The sequence below is a fragment of the Tachysurus fulvidraco genome, chromosome 19 (assembly GCF_022655615.1).
Source record: "Tachysurus fulvidraco isolate hzauxx_2018 chromosome 19, HZAU_PFXX_2.0, whole genome shotgun sequence".
NCBI classification, from domain to species: Eukaryota; Metazoa; Chordata; class Actinopteri; order Siluriformes; family Bagridae; genus Tachysurus; species Tachysurus fulvidraco.
The window spans coordinates 5047606-5062590 of NC_062536.1; the positions used below are offsets into that span (position 1 = coordinate 5047606).

The 14985-nt window shown below is 38.7% G+C and overlaps 1 pseudogene; it reads right to left on the reverse strand.

Moving 5' to 3' along the window:
- Positions 1–13512: 13512 nt before the first annotated feature.
- On the reverse strand, positions 13513–13634 carry LOC113645952 (annotated as a pseudogene).
- Positions 13635–14985: the final 1351 nt, after the last annotated feature.

Here is a 14985-nt window from a genome sequence, read left to right on the forward strand (position 1 = left end):
ATAACATGTCCATTACCCTCATCCTGAACTTGGGTGTCCCACAGGGTTGTGTGCTGAGTCCTCTGTTCTACTCCCTGTTTAATCATGACTGTGTGCCTCTGCATAACTCCAACATTCTCATTGGTTATGCAGATGATACACCGTATAGTTAAAAGAATGATAATGTGCTATTTTGCATTATCTTTATTAATAATATTTGCATATATTATATGTTTAAAACCTATTAACATTTCAGGTTTCCTGTTAGAACTATATAGTTTATAATGAGAATTCATTTATTATTATTATTACTTAATGTTGTTTTTGTTTACTTTAAAATTATTAATAATTTTGATATATTTTATTTAATGTATTGCACAGACTCACTGACTATAACCTGATCCATTCATTCATTCATTCATTCAACCTGTACTTGTTAATTTACATGCTATTAGTATGTGCACTTCTGCTACTGATAGATGCTGATGTATCCTGTATCTATCTAGGCTCCACTAGATGGCAACAAAGGCCAAGTGTGTGAGAACTGACCATGAACTGAAAGACCTCAAAGGAAAAAAGAACTTCTGCCTAGACTTAAAAATGATTTGTATTTACCATGATGATATAGTATCCACAGGCCATGACACACATCATTCCCTCTTGTTCTGGACAGTTTGGATGTATGCCTTTGTACCGTCACAGTGAATGTGTGTGTCGGTTTCCGAGTCTGCCCCTGCAATATGTGCTTAATGGTTGTACATGTACAAGCCCTCTTTTCTTTGCTAGTCTGCATGTAGCAGAGGGAGCTGTATAGGTATGTGGTGGGTATCAGGTGAACCTTGACTTGGTGCCCTTTTTTTAGTTAGCTGCACTGGACGGTTGGTTCATGACTAGTTTCTAAATGACAAGAGTGGAAACTGCTAGCCATAGACATACCCACACACTTATAATACCATAGTAGTTTTTACAGATGTGTTTAGTCATCCTGGCAAAAGTCAGTTCAATGGGAAGAAAGTGAGACAGACTGACTGTCTCTGAATTGATTTATACTTTTAATTTAACCCTTTGCTTTATTTCATATTTTCAGATTTGCTATATTTGACTCTGGCTTTAGGAAAGAGAGAAAAAGAAAGGCTCCTTTTAACACAGGCTTTGTGTGTGTGTGTGTGTGTGTGTGTGTGTGTGTGTGAGAGAGAGAGAACTGCTCACACTGTTGTCTCTGCCTGGCTATTCACAAGTCTCCGGTATCTGGTAAGGACTGAACGTGACGTGATCATTCATTTATCAAGGTCTCTGGAACGTGATGCCAGAATTCTGGGAGGGAGGGAAGGAGGGGATAGGATTTAGAGTCAAAGAGAGAGTGGGAAACGGACAGAGTTAATAAAAGAAGGATAGAGAAGAGAGAGACCGCAGAAGTGAAGGAGGAGTGTGTTCATGCCAATGCTCACGTAGGCCTGCACAGCTGCAGAGCCACATTTGCTACTCCAATCACACTGCAGATCACACCTCTTGCACTAAATGTGTTTGTGTAGGCGTATGTGTATGCATATGCCCTTGAGTTTGAAGGTCAGGTTATCTAAATAACCCCTTACCTCATACAGTGCAAAACATGTAGTTAATATTTGCACTAGTGTGTGTGTGTCTGTGTGTGTAAACGTACTCGGTGAAAAATGCTTCTTCTTTTTTTTCCCTCCCTTAGCCCACACACAATTATGGACAAAGTGTCAGATGAGGTCTTGGATGCTTGAGCTGTATGACATCAGATATAGGACCGGGCAATACAGTTCTCCTGTAAATTACACTCCGGCTCTGGTTAGTTATGAGAAATGATGAGAACCAGACATTGCAAATATCTAAAAAACAAGTCTCAGAGTGAAAATGAAAGATTACTCTTTTATCACAGACATGTTACCAGTGGTACTCTATAACGGCATGTCTCGGCAAGTTATTATACTCGGGGATATTTATTCCTATTTCTACAGTGCATGAATGAATCATTCTTTCTGAAATGATCTGAATAAACTGTTGTTACTGTAGACTTTGGCTCAAATCATCACTGAGCAAACAGATCAAAGCAGTTTGGCATAAAGGCCCTGAGTATTAGTAACGTATGTGTGTATGGTGTTGACTTAGAAACATGCCCATGGTTGCTGTGTAATAGGATTTTAATGCACCTTTGAAAAAGGACTATAGTTTATGTCGGCTGTCACCTTAGACTTTATGTCCATTCATTTTGTGAATGAGCTGATCCTTGTATCCGTGTGTTTTGACCCAGATGTTGAGTAATAGAGTTAAAGTCAAAGATCATTGTTCTTTGTTCAACAATCCTATTTAATTTAATTTTCTATTTAATTGAATCTGTCCAATCTGGCAAACAAACTACACATAATCGTATTACATTCTTGAGCACAAAGTTCACTGTAAAAAAACCATTAAAGATAAACAATGTAAAATGCTTACATTACATTTATAATTATTTAACACATCTGCTGTATTTCTTAAATTATTTTTACAGACTGAAAGAAACAAAGCTTTTTTTTTTTTTTTAATTCTGAAAGACTGTAAGCCATTTGTCAGACAATTTCAAGACCCAATCAACCTAACGCAGTTTCCACCTTGATTATCCTAGTACACTATGCTATTGGAAACCCTTTGGACGTCTTTGCATTTCACAGCTCAACGTCCGACCTGCAGAATCATGTACATGTAAGCCATTAGCTTTAACCTTAAGCCATTTATCTTTACATTATAGAATTATGTAATTGTAGCTACAGCCTATAGGGAACACCCAGGATCATGTGTAAGGGGAATAATTGCTGGATAACTAACTATACTGTATGTAGGTGGAAACATCCATAATGAAACGAGCTAACAAACCTAAAAACTGCTAAAGTTCCAACAGCCTTAAGCAAAGTTAGCTATAAACAGCTAATATGAATTTTAAATACTGCTGATAATTGAGTTGGAGTTCATTTCAAATAAGCCTGGGCTCACTTAAAAGAAGTGTTTGGAAATGCATTCGTCATACATAAAACTATTTCAGATTGGTTTTCACTATAGACATAAAATCTCAGAGATTTATTATTTATTTATTTATTTATTTATTTATTTATTTATTTATTTATTTATTTTAGCCAAATTACCATTTATTCGAACTCCTTTTCCTTTATCACTTCTTTTACTTGACTCAGTGTGTGTTGTATTATTTCCTTCACTGCTAAGAACAGAGGCTTTGTATTCTTGATATATACTGTATCATATGCGATCTGTAACTGGTGTTTAACCATTCTCTTATGCAAGGTGGGATTTTTGGGAGTTAAACCTATAGCCTTAATGTTGCAAAAGAGCTCTCTGAAATTACCGTGTTGGTTTTCTGTCTGTACATGGAAATACTTTACAAAAGATCGTCCTTGGTCGCACCCAAATATTATGTTACCCATGTGATCATGTGATATTTGGTAAAACGATGGTAGAAGAGAACAGAATTTTCCACATTAACACAAATAAAGCGTTATATTTTACAGATACTGTAAGTTCAGAAATAATTATAAATGTTCACTTGAACAGAAAGGAATAGACGTTCTTTCCGGACGTACAATATACGACTTAGAAGGACAAGCTGTCCCAACTGAATTTTGTTATACTGAACAATGTAATGCATAAAAGCATCTAAGTAACATTTGAAAAATTTAATTTTCAATTGAAAGATTCATTATTGGGAAATTGTGGTTAAAACTTAATACTCACTATAAGAAATCTCTACTGGTGCGATATTTAGAGTGAACACTATTACTACATAGTGAGGAACGTAGGAAAGAACAGATCTTAACCCATCTAAACTATTAAATATGAACTATGTCTAACTTTCCAGTTTTATCCTGTTTTTTTTTGTGCTCTCTTTAATTGCAAAAATCTAACTCAATTTATTTGTTTTTCTAACAAATCTGTCTCATTTGGGAAAAGTAGCTCCATCAATCAGCAGTTATATGACAAATAATATCTGTCTATTTATCTACATCCAGGATTCTTATTCCTTTTATTTCATTCCAGTATGATGAGTGTAAGGAGTCATTATTGACTTTAGTTTCAGGAAAGAATGAAAGACTCATTAAAGCCAGTGAGATAAGATTACCCTCTGGCAACAAGTCCTGTTAAAGTTAAGATTTATTTTCTCTAAATACTGCTTGGTTTCACCAGCAGTGGCCGCTGTTGACTCAGTGTAAAGTCCAATTCTTATACTGTTCTATTGTAAAGATGGTTTCCTTAGCAACAGTGGACATGGCAAATTGCACGTTCGAAGTGCTCAGCTGAGCCGTGTGCGCTGCCAGACAGTCAGCTGCCTGTGTGTGTGTGTGTGTGTGTGTGTGTGTGTGTGTGTGTGTGTGTGTGTGTGTGTGTGTGTGTGTGTGAGTGTGAGGGAGGGAGAGCCAGACAGAAAAGCTGTATACTTTGAAGTTAATGTAAAGCAGGGCATTTTAAATTTAAAGCTTGCACTATATATGCACATGCTCAAGTAATATAGGACTGTGTATGCCAGCACGATGGATTTGAAATCGAAAGTGTAGACTTTGAGTTTTATTTTAAACGGTTTAAGGATTACAGGAAAAATGGAAGGCAGGCAGAATTTTACCCGAGCCTGAGGTTCGCATTCATTCACTCCATGCTTTTCAGTTTTCAATAGAAAAAAAAGGGTCCATCACAGACTTGCAGCTTTCATGTCATCAAGTTCAGGTTCGTGCTCCTGGTTGTGTTTGTGTGTCCCACAAGCGTCGCCAGCTATAATGATCTCTTTCTCTTCCTAGTTATGGGATTCATTCACTATAAGCATCAGGTCAGTCAGAAGGGTGGTTCGACAAATTAGGTACAAACCTCCAATAATAGCCAGTCATACTCAGGAACTGTTTCACCCCGTCTTTGGCCTTGGGCAGTCCTTCATCGCTGCTGTCTTATCATTTTGAGGATGGACCTGCACATGGCTCAGATACTGCACTTCCACCCCTCCAACTGAACACTTCTTTGGGTTTTCTATTAGTCTGTGATCTCTGCCACTGTCAATCAGTACTATAGATGATTGATATCTAAGCACAGTATTTAATGAAATGCTTTGTTTGGACTGAGTATTCTTTGTTTGGACTGAGTATTCTTTGTTTGGACTGAGTATTCTTTGTTTGGACTGAGTATTCTGTCCATGAGACTTTAAAATGTTGCTGGGGCTCCCAACAACCCAAACAGATTGGTGTAACCTAAACAGAGTGGAAAAAGCAATTTCTCCTCGATATCCTGATGTCAAAGGAATTTTCCAGTACCCCTCGGTTTAGTCCAGTATTGAACAGTGTTAATTAAAAGCGATCCATGCCTTACCACTTGAGCAGTTCATTAATTTGAGGCATCAGGAATGCATAAAATTTATACCTTTTCTAAAATCCACACAAAAACAAACTGACTTGTTGGTGTTGGGTGCAAAAACTGCACTTATTCTGATGTTCGATGTAAATCTTAACTGAAGCTCATGACCTGTATTTACAAGATGTTTATGTTGATCTGTGCTGATTAGCTTGTTTCCAGCTGCTGATTTATGCTCACTATTTTACATTGTTATACATTTCTTCCGTGCTTCGCCTATGTCTCTGAATGAGATCCTTCTTTTAAACGGCAGTACAAAACAACTAACAGTAGAAAATCTTTTGAGTTAGTCTTTGTGCTTGATGCAGTGACGGCTGACGAAGATCTTGGCAACTATTCCTTTTTGCTGGAGATTCAGGTTGCATGGAGCTAACAGTACAATGGAAGATTCTTCTATTACCCTGTGGTACAGGTATGTCTTTAGCCTAGGATGTCTCAATGATGTTATCATGACATGACATCCTGTAAGCTCTCCTTTCTATCACACTTAAGTCTTTAATCATACAAACATCCTGGAAGTCTAGATGTTAGTGTATAATCATCTTTTGGTTCAAACTTAGCCAGAATGTACAGTAGTATCTGTTCTAGAATAGGAGTGTAATCTGTTGAGCTCGAGGTTTCTCATGCTTAAAGATGAAGAGATTAGATAGGAGCATGTGACCCTATCATTATACACATCATGGATAACGGAGGAAAAAAAACTCAGGGTGTTATGAGGAGTCAGTTTTATTGAACAAGAGAGAGAGAGAGTATGTGTGTGTCTATAAATACAGAAACCTCCATGCTTAGCATTATTTAAAACTTTACTTTATGCTCAATCAGTCAGCAGATAAAAAAAATTATTCTTAGCCCAAGATTCTTAGAGAAGTGATCTGTATTTTTCCCATACCGTTAAGTACATGTATTTATTCTTATACCTGATTATATTTCCTTTTCACTGCTGCCCAGAGTTCCAAACGGTGCACTGCAAAGGACAGCGCCTGATGACTGACCTGTTCTGCTCTGTAAATAGAACTGCTTTGTGATCACAGAGTTCCCAATGCTAGACATCTATAAATCCAGGACATAACACTACCCCTCAACTATCCCAGACTATGTGACCTGGCTAGCATCGGTGCCAAGATATTAATAAAAAACTCATTTAAAAAAAGACAGAGTGAGGAAAATAAAAATGCCTAAAATGGACCGCTATGCCAGAAATAAAAGATGGCAGGCTGCCATCTGTGTGGGCCTCTGTGTATACAGTATAAAAGATTTCACCACTGTGAAATCACATTTAAGTAGAAAAGCATTACTATCTAACTTTCTTTAGATGTTGCTTTTTGCTCCTTTTAGGAAGAAGCTGAAATCCAACAAAATGTTTCATCTAAAAGTACAGTACTGTATATGGGATTTTTGGGTTTGAGATCAGTGAAGAGCTGACATCACCAAACTGTTGCATTCATATTTTGTGATGCTTGTACAACAGTGCTTATCAGTTGTTGTCGGGTTTGGATGTCTTTTCCCCTCCCCCAGTCTGCGTCTTGAGAGGCAAAGTGCATGCGTAATTGGGTTAAGATCTAGTAATTGAGTTTACCAGTCTAAAACACTCCACCTTCCCCCTCTATGGAGTCCTTTGTTGTCGGCGGTGTGTTTCGAGTCATTGCCTTGCTGCATGATGAATAAATGTTCCTCCTATTTAGATTGGATGCATTTCTCTATATATTCTCTATAAATCTCTATAAATGTTTCTGTATACTTTTTAATGCATTCTGCTGCTACCATTATGAGTTATGTCCTCAGTAATGATAACTAATCATGTTCCAGAAGCAGTCGTGCAAGCGCCATATCGCCAAAAAGCGCCAAAAGCCATAACACAACCTCTACCATGCTTGGCCAATGAACTTGTATATTTTGGATCATTCGTTCATTTTCTAGCGCTTTATCCGAACTTCTCGGGTCACGGGGAGCCTGTGCCTATCTCCGGCGTCATCGGGCATCGAGGCAGGATACACCCTGGAGGGAGTGCCAACCCATCACAGGGCACACACACACACACTCTCATTCACTCACACACTACGGACAATTTTCCAGAGACGCCAATCAACCTACCATGCATGTCTTTGGACCGGGGGAGGAAACCGGAGTACCCGGAGGAAACCCCCGAGGCACGGGGAGAACATGCAAACTCCACACACACAAGGCGGAGGCGGGAATCGAACCCCCAACCCTGGAGGTGTGAGGCGAACGTGCTAACCACTAAGCCACAGTATTGTTTTGGATCATGAGCAGGTCTTTTCTTTCTCCAAACTTTAGCCTTTCCATCACAATAGTAGAGGTTAATCTCAAATCTCTTCTTATCTCATGGTATGTTAAATATAATATTAAAAGATGGTGGTTATTAAATGTGCCCAATAGTAGTATTCAAATCTATAGTGTATTTTCCATCAAACAGAAATAGTTCTATCATTTAAGCTCAAGTGATTACTATACTGTAGGTGACCAGTCCCTGATTCTTGTTGACTTGCATCACACATTAAAGTGGTGGAGGTGGTGGATGTTATTCAAGATGGATTGTACTTGTTTTTTAAGCATGTGATTAGTGGTAACAATTTCAGGCACCCGTCACTGACCTTCACTCCCTGCTACACAGAGGCCCGGCTATGAGTGGATAAATACCACTAAATATTAACCAGGTGCTTAAACCAAGTCCAGCGAAAGAAAGAAGGGCCTCTGTGGGGTTTTTTTTTTTTTTTACAGACAGTGGTTTATAAATGCCCTTTCTTTCATTTAAGTATATTAACCCACAACATCCCCTAAATGAATTAGCATCCTGACAGCTGGTTCTATATACCATTCTGCTCATAATGTTCAATTCCAAAGCCTTCACTTGTACTGATCTGTCTGGTATTTAAGCCCAACATGAGTTGCCACAGTGCATGGTGGTTATTAGGAACTACATACTCATTGTTCCTGTGGAAAGATACTTGCGTTTACTGATCACTCAGCTATTCCATGGAAAAAGTCTTTCTCTCTTACAGATCATTTCTGCTCTATTTCTTTTTATTACGTTGTTCTGTTGCATTTTAAGGTGGTATGGTGGTAACCTGGAAATGTGACTCTGCAGTGGAAAGTATGACCGTGCAAGCAAGTGCTCAGAATCAATCCTGTATAATGTGTACACAGTGCTGATGTTTTTGAGTTACTGGATGTAAGTAATTGATTCATCTGCTGCCAATCAAGAGCATCAAGAGAATTATCCGCTACTGTTTTTTTTTTATTTATTTTGTATACTTTTTTATTTTTTCCTGAACACTATCACAATGTAGCTCAATGTAGATTTCAAGCTTAAGGTCATGTTTGATCATAATATTTGCTTATGCCATGCCAATAAGTTGCATTATGAACCATTATTACAGAATTATATGACATATACAAACAGATCACCAATGTAATGCAAATTTTATCATAACATACAGTAGATAATTAAGTTTGAATATGATACAGCTTTCCTTTTGATCTATACAGGTAAAGACATGTGCTCACTCTCTTTACCGTGCCCCAATCCCTGCGGGTGGAAAAATCTGCACGATAAAACCATTCACATGACTTTGTTGCTTCGGTCAGGGCCAAATATTTGCCTTTCTGTTTTATTCCTTAACAGAATGGCTTTGTGTTGTTTTAACAAATGAGAAGTTTAAGTGCACGGCTTCAAATGCACCCATTATCCCTGTTCGAATGGTTCTGACCTGACAAAAACTGCCATGGGCTGAAATTACAATGAGACATATAGCAATTTTGCAGAAAACACCATAATAATCATAATCATCACATTAGCTAAAAATACTACTACAGTAAATTTAGTCAATCATTCGCTTTAAGTAACCGATTTACTTTGGTCAGGGTCACATTGAGTCTTAAGCCAATCCTGGGAACTTTGGATTCCATTTCAATGCAGGCCAACATTTTGACACACACATTTAGACTTAAGTACCAATGTGCTTAACTACGTGTTTTGGGACAATGGGAGAAAACCAGGGAGTGTGGAGGAAACCCATGCAAACATAAGAAGAACGTTTGAAACAATACACAGACAGTAAGCTAAGGATTGACTCAATGGATGTATTGACCTGCTGGATGTACAGTAGTTGTTAGTATTAAGGGAAACAAGTGTGTCACAGTTCAGGTGAGTAAGAGAGTGATGTACAGATTAGCACTGGAGTTGGAACAGTGGCTATTCTGGATGCGACAGCACACACAACCTTTGTTATCTTGATTCCAGAAGAATTTTCACAATATACTGTAGATGGGCCACCCTGTTGTGTTGTCTAAGCAATTGCAGTCGGCTTGAGATTGATCAAAATTTAATAATGAATTCTAAAGGACCAACGAATTTTGGCTAGGAAGCCATAGTCAAACGTCGTGAGAGGACAACCAGACCGGGAACCAACCAGAGTGGAAACATGGAGTTTCTCCAATGTGCCTGTTTCTTTTGACTTCATGATGCCTAGAACAGCTGTGTGTACCCCCTTTAACACCTTTTTCCACTTGTGAACTGCAGGAGCTTCTGATTGGGCAGGGTTCCCTGGGAACAGTAGCAGTTAATAACCCAGGGTTGGTTAGACCAATAGATGAGTGCGTCAAAGAGTTCTGAGTGTACTCAGCCCAGTGAATGAATTTGGCCAAAATTGACTTTTGGGGCCTTTGTAACTGCTAAGTGTCTCCTGAAGAACCTTCTGATCTTTTGGTTGGTCCTCTCTACTTGCCCATTCATCTGAGGATGGTGTCTGAAAAGCTGCTTTAAGGTTTAAGAGGGCTTAATTTGCATACTATTGCAATCCTTTCAACAGTGAATATTGGTTATGGAGCATTCAGAGGGTGGGATCTGTGCATCTGTGATAAAGTCAAATGCTGTACGTGACCAAGGTATTTGTGGTATGGGCAGCAGCATGAGTTTTATTGGTAGAAGATTTACTACATGAATTAAGATACTGAGTAGTATCTTACATCAATGTGGGCCAGCAATAGTGTTGTCACAGTATTTGGATAGTGTGTGAGGTACCTAAGTGTTCTTTTGAGACGAGCATGGCCTTTGGCTACCTTGTGAGCCCACTTTAAGAGTCTGTTTAGAACTTCAATTGGTAAATACACTTTGGGTGCAGAAACATATACTGTAGTTCTCTCTATACAGGGAGCAGGTAGTGATCTGTCCTAGATTCTAGTCTACTAAGGGAATATGCAGCTGTAACCATGGTAACCCAAGAATTATTATATATGATGCCAAGAATATCATGAATAAGCAGAGCTTCTCGTGCCTACAGTAATGTTATGGGACCCTTTTTCATTGGATGGCTGTCAGTGTTTCAGACTGAAAAAATGGTTTTAATTGGAATCTACTGCATCGTGTTATAATGGAGAATTCATTAGAATTGAGACAGGTGGATGTATTTGTGAGTAAAATCCAAATCCAGCACAGATGTCAGAATTCAGGTAAGTGAGAGTTTGGGTAGTTGAAACCAGGGCAACTGAAAGAAGTCAAGAAGAATGGAACTCGATTGAATGAGGTTCGATCAGACGAGTACTAGGGTGAAAGGCATGGTGGGTGATGAAGGATGAGACAGATGAAGGATAAGCTTGTAAGATGAGTGTGAAGTGCCACTTCTGGTAGAGTAGCAAGCCTGTCACCACTCCTTAAGCTTTTTCATAAAGAGGAAGCATAGTTAGAGGAGAGAGAGGCAAAAAGTAGCTAGTAGTCCAGGTCTCAGTTAACACATGGATGTGGAGATTTTATTACATTCTACTGCAACTTTTCCTTTTCTCAGTAACTGAGTGGAGACACAGTCACCTATTCCCAAGATGGTGGCAGATGACTGTAGATGACGCTTTGGTTTTAAGATCGGAAAGAGCGTTTAGAGTCAAAATGCTCAAAAGTAAAAGAGTGGACAAAATCTGATCGTAAAACTTGCTATTTGTATTTAAGGCTTTTATGTAATTTTCTTTTAAATATGTAAAAAAAATTCTCCTTTTTTTTTTAGTTTTTTTTTTTTAATTGCCATAGATAGATTTTAAGATCTTCTATCCTCTAGCAAATTTTTTTGTTATTAACTGTAGTTTAGTTAGTAGTCCAGTCAATACACATGCACTTATTTATTTATTTATTTATTTATTTATTGAGAGAGAGAGAGAGAAGACAATTTTCCTTTTCTCTCTTCACATTTCATAATTCATCAAAATTTGACATAAAGAGACAGAGCTTGGAGAATATTAGTGTGACGTGGGATAATTGAATGTCTAGGTCAGGGAACCTTCCACTGTTGCTGTGTGCTGGCTTCTGTCCTGGTGAAAAATGTCAGAGCCATATTTGACCTGAGTGGAACTGCTTCTCCGCACTACATGAACATGCCACAGCTATAAATGGAACATCAGGCTTCCATTGCAGACATGCAGGAAGACAGAGACAAAAAGACACAGAGACTTTGCAAGCTAGTGCTGACTTTTCATGTTTTAACAGAGTCAGTATATCCCGTTTCGTTGCCTTCTCCTCTGTCAGTCAACGGTTTGTTTGTTTTTGAAATTGTTTTGCATAATCCGACATTTTTTTGGAAAGGTTTTCATTACACTTTCGTTATGTGAAGGGTGATTTGTCAATGACATGCAGTCTCAGGAGTGCACAGGAGCTTTTCTGTCTATCAAACTCTTCCCGAGTCACCTTGATCACAGACATTCCATGTCTTGAGTCAGCTATTATTTACGAGACTCTGTTGGCATCCACACAAATGCAAACCACCGCTCTTATCCCAAACACATATAACCTATATGACTCTCTGCCAAGAGCCATGGGTTTTGTATGACACTGGTTTGCTCATCCATAACAGTCAGCTCATGTAGCATGCATTCATGGCATTTCTCCAAAAAATCCCTGGTGAGATTCTAGCTCTGTTTCACCGTTGGACTTGCACAGCAGAAAGCAGCCCCCCAGGCCCCTTGTTTAAAGCTCGCGTGGAACGCTTGCCCTCTGTGCTGTGCTATCATTTCAAGCCCCATGCCTCATGGTGATGACATTATCCCTGCACTCAGAACAGGGGTCAACAGGGCAATGAGAGGGTGAAAGTGAAAGAGAATGGCAGCCAAGTCAGAGATGTGCTAAGAGTCAGAAACTTGTTGATAGATAAACCTTTTCCTTTGGGTGGCACAAATAAAACTTTTAATACCGAATAAATACGCAGCTAACTAACTTTCATCTAACAGACAAAAGTTAAGGAGTTACTGGGATTCTGCTTGTGTGTGGAAAACATAATGGGTTTTGTGTGTTGTACCATGTGGGAACCTTTTAGTTGGTCTCGGTGAGGGGGAAAAAACTGCATCTTTTAATTAAAAACATAAAGATTTGATCTGGATATATTTAGACATGGTGTTAATTAGCAGCATTAATAGTTACGTCAGTGGAAGGTTCTCACAAGACGCATGTTTGTGTGTGTATGAGATCTTATGACCAGAGGTGTTTACTTACACTAGGAGTAGCGATACTGTGTTTCTATAATAGGCCTCAACAGAAACTCTGATCCTGCATCGCTTTTATGTATGTGCATGAGTGTTTGTGTGTGTGAAGGTAAGACTAAGATTAAAAGTAAAATGCAGGTTTTTTAAAATGTACTAGATGACATACAGTAGGTGACAGGATTTAAACAGACCTATGTGAACTATTCTAAAGTTTATTAATGCTGCCAGGGTTTTTTTTTTTTTAATTTAAGTGACTTGCATGACTTGCATAAATCCAGCTTGTTCTTTGTAGCAGATTTATTACTCATTGTTGACTCTAATGTGACGTCCTAATGTGAAATCTACATCCTATAACAGTATAAGTAGTATAAAACTTTGCTTTTGCATGTTTATTTAGCAGTAAGACACTAAAAACGTCTCTTCAGTTTGCATGCAATTAGCAGTTTTTGACAGACAACCAAAGACCAATATTTATTTGCATGTCAGCTTGACTTGTGGTAAGTTCCTTCCTTCAAGGCATAGCATAATTTCACAGAATTTTGTATATGCAAAATATTTGTTGGGATACAATCCAAAACTTGATGCGTGTTTGATTAGCACAGTGTATGTTATCATGTGGTAATCACCATCAGCTTAGCTTTTGACCATAGCATGGGATGTAGCAGCTCTAAAAATCCATTTAATATGTAGTCCTCATATAGAGGACGTATCAGATATTAAACTGATAAGAACAAATACTACACATGATCTTGGCCAAAAGGCAGAGAAGCTTCATGTGGTTCATGAGGGAGGTCCACTTGCTAAGAAAGGGCCCTCAGGTGTGTAACAGGAGATACAAGTGAATGGGGCAATCAGTAATGGAGTAAAGTTTGTTGTGGCACATTATCGGAGTGAGAATTTCTAGATTCAAACCTTGGAGGAATACTGCTTTTAGCACTGAATTATACCAGCCACTGTTCACTAGCGTGTGTACTCAGCTATATGACAGGAGCCTTGTGTAAAGGAAAAAAGTAGCTTTCCCGTCTCATTCCCTTTGAATGCAAGAACAGCTCTGTAAATTGTTTGTGAGGTGAGGTACTCTATCCTCAGTGCTCCCATTCTTTAATAGCCTTTTTGAGTGCCTTGCCTTTGAAGAGATTCATGAAGCAACAATCATGGACTCAGAAATCCTCTCATGATTTCCAAAATCGAGGGAACACTGGAGGAATCTTTTACACAGAAGCTCTCAGGAGTTAGCAATAGTTAGTCAAACTGCTTGGCCTGGAGCACAAAGCACAGCAATGGATGCTAGAGTTCCTGGGAGGATATACACCTTCGCACTAAGATCGAACAGACACTGATGTTCTTGTCCCATTAGCTGTTCCTGAGATTCTGTGGCACAAATCTGGCTTCCCTGCTGAATCCATAAGGTTGCAAAGCAATTTGCCACAAACCTCTCATAGAGATATATAAAGGTGAAGTTCAAATGTTTTAATCATGACATAGGCCTGTATCCAAAATATATGTAGAGGTCAAAACAAGGCATAGGTCAGGGCAGAACAAACACGTACAAACAAAATATGCAAAACCCAGTAAGACTAACATAGACAAAAGGCTTTTTTTTTTTTAAATGTCAATGCTTCCTCCAAGGAGATGGAAGTAAGCTTTAAGGTTTAGAAATAAGAGGAAAAACCTTCACATAAGTAGAATATGAATCATACAAACTGTTCATACTCAATATTGGAAATATGAGTACGGTTTGTGAATACAGGCTTTAGAAATTACTAGTTTCTTGCATGGTTGCTTCTTCATCTGAACTGCTGCTCCTCCAAATTGTGTGTTCGGGAAAGCCGCACACTAACTGCCGCTGATGCTGCATCACAGGGCAGCATAACACAGGTGGAAAGATGCATAAGCTCACAACACAGATTCTTGTGACTAACAGTTCTCCTTAAACATAAATGTCCTCAATTTGGCTAGTGCCAAAAGCAGAGCCAGAGATTTGAGCAACAGCCACTGCAAAGCCAGTGGGGGCATAAAACCCAAGGTGAAGTCACAATGTTCTCCACAGAGACTGACAGAGAAGCACATCCTCTTCCAAGCAAGAGGGAACGTGATGTGCTCATGAGGCAAAAGGCAAGAAGG